Below are 5,700 nucleotides of genomic sequence, written 5' to 3' on the forward strand. Positions count from 1 at the left end.
GTTGTATGGCAAAAACGAAAGCTGGTAGGCGTGTTTCTACATATTCAAGGTGATGTCTATTTAAATTCTGCGCCGTTCGCGTAAGAGTAGTGCTGGTAGCACCACTAAGAGGATGCAAATCAGGTTTGCTCTGACTACACACTGTAACGGTTGTAAGCGTTAGTTACCTTTGGGATTGGACGTGGTTATCTTAGTCAAGAACGTCTTTAAGGACAGACGCAGGGCAAAATGCATTTTAGTACTTAAACATACGTATCTCCAAAAATATTACAGTTAAAATAGTAAAACTTGAGACCATTACGTACGATATGATGCCCGACACTCTGTGCAATTTTTGTTTGAAAATGCGCATCGACATACATTTAAAAGGATTCGAATTTATCACCATTGTTTCTATAGTGTACCTTTTCTCGAAATACTAATCGAGCAATAAAACCGGAATTTCACAGTTTACATCTCCATAAGAGGCTAATAAAACAAGTGGAACAGATTTTTGTTTCAGGTTGTAGTTGTTTTGAAATTAATTTTTCAGTTTTGTGTTACCTGGGACTGCTCCACTTTTCTCAAACCACGCGGTCGGTTGGCAGCGGCAAATACGTTGGCACTCAAAACGTATTTGCCGCTGCCGATCGACCGCGTGGTGAAGAGATGCCGGGACTGGACTTCAGTCCCTGGCATGAAATGAACACCCTAGCAGCAAACAGGCGTTGATTTACTTCATTGGGGACATGTTGAAAATGTGTGCCCCGACCGGGACTCGAACCGGGGATCTCCTGCTTACATGGCAGACGCTCTATCCATCTGAGCCACCGCGGGCACAGAGGATAGTGCGTCTGCAGGAACTTATCCCTTGCACGCCCCCCGTGAGTTCCACATTCCCAACATGTCACACCACTACATTCGTAGTGGATCTCACGGGGGGCGTGCAAGGGATAAGTCCCTGCAGACGCACCATCCTCTGTGCCCGCGGTGGCTCAGATGGATAGAGTGTCTGCCATGTAAGCAGGAGATCCCGGGTTCGAGTCCCGGTCGTGGCACACATTTTCAACATGTCCCCAATGAAGTAAATCAACGCCTGTTTGCAGCTAGGGTGTCCATTTCATTATCATTTCATTTCTACCAAAGCTGCATGGTCATCCACGGTAACTGTTCTTTCGGGAACAGATACAACCGTCATATATAGTTACTGGGGCATGTTATAGTAATTTTATGCTTCTGAAGAAGGCTAGATTAATTTAGCCGAAACCCGGTAAAGAGTAGAAAATTTGCGCAACTGAGGCTGATTCTTCAAAATATTAGTCTATCACAGTTGTTGACGGGGCTGCAATATGCAAAAAATTATTAAAATGGCAGTGACAAGAAATGCATTTCTGAAGAACGGAAATTTATTAACATCGATATAAATTTAAGTGTTAGGTAAACTTTCCTGAAGGGAATTGTCTGCAGTGGAGTCCTCTATGGAAGTGAAACGTGGAAGATAAATAGTTCACGTATGTGATGCTGCAGAAGAATGGTGAAGATTAAGTACAAGTATCATGCATCCAATGAGGAGGAACTGAACAGAATTGAGAGAAAAGAAATTTCTGGCATAACTTGACTAAAAGGATACATCGGTTGATGGGACACATTCTGAGACTTCAAGGGACCATCAGTTTAATATTGGTGGGAAGGCTTTGGGGAAAAATGGTTGAGAAAAACAAGGAGATGAGTACAGTGAGCAGGTTCCAATGGATGTCGTTGCAGTAGTTATGCAAAGACGGGCTGCAAAGGACAGAGTACAGAGTAGCGTAGAGACCTGCATCAAATCAGTCTTCGGACTCAAGACCACAAACACATTTAAAAAACTCAGCCTGAACAGGCCGTGAAGCACCAACGGTACCGACGGACGGCGTGTCATCCTCAGCCCTCAGGCGCCACATTATGCGGATACGTAGGGGCGGGCATGTGGTCAGCACACCGCTGCCATACGGGATTAGCCGAGCGGTCAAAGGCGCTGCAGTCACGGACTGTGCGGCTGTTCCCGGCGGAGGTTCGAGTCCTCCCTCGGGCATGGGTGTGTGTGTTTGTCCTTAGGATAATTTAGGTTAAGTAGTGTGTAAGCTTAGGGACTTGTGACCTTAGCAGTTGAGTCCCGTAACATTTCACACACACAGCACACCGCTCTCCCGGCAGTATGTCAGTTTACGAGAGCGACAAAAACATTTGGATTTGTATAATTTCTTATCTTTTCTGTTAATTTGCATATTTAGTTGTATTGGGTTGGTGCATAAGCTGGTAGCGTTTTTTCCTATGTTCAATAAACACAACAGATACACATAATAGAGACTCTAGTCATCTATAATATGCAGGGTGATCCATTAATCGTGACCGGGAAACCAGATGGCGCTATGGTTGGCCCGCTAGATGGCGGTGCCATAACTCAGACGGATATCAAATGCGTTATTTAAAAAATAGGAACCCCCATTTTTTATTACATATTCGTGTAGTACGTAAAGAAATATGAATGTTTTAGTTGGACTACTTTTTCCGCTTTGTGGTAGATGGCGCTGTAATAGTCACAAACATATGGCTCACAATTTTAGACGAACAGTTGGTAACATGTAGGTTTTTTAAATTAAAGTACAGAACGTAGGTACGTTTGAACATTTTATTTCGGTTGTTCCAATGTGATACATGTACCTTTGTGAACTTATCATTTCTGAGAACGCCGGACGCGGTGGCCGAGCGGTTCTAGGCGCTTCAGTCCGGAATCACGCTGCTGCTACGGTCGCAGGTTCGAATCCTGCCTCGGGCATGGATGTGTGTGATGTCCCTCGGTTAGTTAGGTTTAAGTAGTTCTAAGTCTAGGGGACTGATGACCTCAGATGTTAAGTCCCATAGTGTTTGGAGCCATTTGAACCATTTCTGACAACGCATGCTGTTACAGCGTAAATACCTGTAAATACCACATTAATGCAATAAATGCTCAAAATGATGTCCGTCAACCTCAATGAATTTTGCCAATACGTGTAACGACATTCCTCTCAACAGCGAGTAGCTCGCCTTCCGTAATATTCGCTCATGCGTTGGCAATGCGCTCACGCATGTTGATAGGCGTTGTCGGTGGATCACGATAGCAAATATCCTTTAACATTCCCCACAGAAAGAAATCCGGGGACGTCAGATCCGGTGAACGCGCGGGCCATGGTATGGTGCTTCGACGACCAGTCCACCTGTCATGTTATTCAATACCGCTTCAACAGCACGCGAGCTATGTGCCGGACATCCATCATGTTGGAAGTACATTGCCATTCTGTCACGCAGTGAAACATCTTGTAGTAACATCAGTAGAACATTACGTATGAAATCAGCATGCATTGCACCATTTAGATTGCCATCGATAAAATGGGGCCAATTACCTTCCTCCCATAATGCCGCACCATACATTAACCCGCCAAGGTCGCTGATGTTCCACTTGTCGCAGCCATCGTGGATTTTCCGTTGCCCAATAGTGCATATTATGCCGGTTTACGTTACCGCTATTGGTGAATGACGTTTCGTCGCTAAATAGAACGCGTGCAAAAAATCTGTCATCGTCTCGTAATTTCTCTCGTGCCCAGTGGCAGAACGGTACACGACGTTCAAAGTCGTCGCCATGGAATTCCTGGTGCATAGAAATATGGTACGGGTGCAATCGATGTTGATGTAGCATTCTCAACACCGACGTTTTTGACATTCCCGATCGTCGAGCAGTTTGTATGCTACTGATGTGCGGATTAGCCGCGACAGCAGCTAAACACCTACTTGGGCATCATCATTTGTTGCAGGTCATGGTTGACTTTTCACATGTGGCTGAACACTTCCTGTTTCCTTAAATAACGTAACTATCCGGCGAACGGTCGGGACACTTGGATGATGTCGTCCAGGATACCGAGCACCATACAAAGCACACGCCCGTTGGGCATTTTGATCACAGTAGTCATACATCAACACGATATCGACCTTTTCCGCAATTGGTAAACGGTGCAATTTAACACGGGTAATGTATCACGAAGCAAATACCGTCCGCACTGGCGGAATGTTACGTGATACCACGTAGTTGTACGTTTGTGACTATTACAGCGCCATCTATCACAAAGCGAAAAAAGTGGTCCAACTGAAACATTCATATTTCGTTACGTACTACACGAATATGTAATAAAAATGGGGGTTCCTATTTAAAAAAAAAAAAAGAAAAAAAACGCAGTTGATATCCGTTTTACTTTGGCAGCGCCATCTAGCGGGCCAACCATAGCGCCATCTGGTTTTCCCCTTCAAGCTAGACGAGTTTCGTTCTTTGTAGTTTTCTCGTTTGATGCTTATTTGGTGAGATATTTGGCCAGGTCACTATCAATGGACCACCCTGTGTTGTCCTTCACTATTTACAACAGTCTGCAACGATGGGCACCTTCTGTAGCCGCGACTGTCGACATAACCGGATGCTGATGCAAAGTACTCGTCGATCCATGTTCGGAGCGCTTTTTCATCCGGAAAAGAAGTTCCTTAAAGGTTGTTCGACAGAGACTGGAAAAATGTGAAAATCTGATGGCGCAACACGAGGTGAATATTGTAGGTGTGGAATGACTTCCCCTTTTGTCAGTCTAACAGAATGCGGACAGGCGTTACCGCGGTGTAGCATCACTAATAAATGTCAGCAGTGGTGGGAAGTAAATTGCAGTATACCTCACCGCCACTGTTCCGCTAGAAGCACAACATTATCTTTTGTGAATGCGTGCGGGTCATTTTACGGGGAGTATCTGCTTCGGTTGGGCTCAACAATTGCTTTCTTTTCGTTGTGTTAATATAAAGACTCCTTTTCTCGTCACCAGTAACGACACAGGATAGGAATGATCACGAACCAATTTATGACGAGCAGAAGAGATGCAAGATGTACATATGGCCACCCGCAGATTTTGTGATTTTGGTTTAAAGCGTGCGGTAGGCATACACTCGATGTCTGAAGCATTCCCACTGCATGCAATGTCGCCCGATGGTGGAATTCTCACAGTGGATCACATTTGCGAGTTCTCGATTACATTCACGTGAATCATTGTGGATTAATGCGTTTAAACGATATTCATCAAACCCCAAAGGCCTTCCTGAACGAGGAGAGTCACTAGAGTGTCCTTAAAACGAGAAAGCCATTTTCTTTCCTGGCTCTGTTCAGTGGCATTATGCTCATACACGTCGCAAATGTTTCTGGTTGTCTCCGCTGCTGTCAAACCTGTATCGAAAAACAGAAGAATACAACGGAAATGTTCCGATTTCTACACTTGGCACTCCATTTTCGAGCGTGTACAACTCCACTCACTTATCTCCAAATAACTAATTGCCGCCCCCCACCACCATGTATCATAGCCGTACCATAGCCGTACCGTAGGTGCAACCACAACGGAGGCGTATCTGTTGACAGACCAGACAAACGTGTGGTTCCTGAAGGGGGGCAGCAGCCTTTTCTGTGGTTGCAGGGGCAACAGTCTGGATGATTGACTGATCTGGCCCTGTAACATTAACCAAATCGGCCTTGCTGTGATGGTACTGCGAACGGCTGAAATCAAGGGGAAACTACAGCTGTAATTTTTCCCGAGGGCATGCAGCTTTACTGTATGTTTAAATCATGATGGCGTCCTCTTGGGTAAAATATTCCGGAGCTAAAATAGTCCCCAGGACTACTCAGGAGGA

General features: G+C 45.1%; 1 non-coding gene across 1 annotated transcript; it reads left to right on the forward strand.

The window, feature by feature from the left end:
• The first annotated feature begins 962 nt into the window (after positions 1-962).
• Trnat-ugu lies at positions 963-1,037 on the forward strand. The gene has a single exon. It is a non-coding gene; the product is annotated as a tRNA-Thr (tRNA).
• The last annotated feature ends 4,663 nt before the right edge of the window (positions 1,038-5,700 follow it).

Source organism: Schistocerca americana, chromosome 8 (assembly GCF_021461395.2).
Source record: "Schistocerca americana isolate TAMUIC-IGC-003095 chromosome 8, iqSchAmer2.1, whole genome shotgun sequence".
Classification (NCBI taxonomy): Eukaryota; Metazoa; Arthropoda; class Insecta; order Orthoptera; family Acrididae; genus Schistocerca; species Schistocerca americana.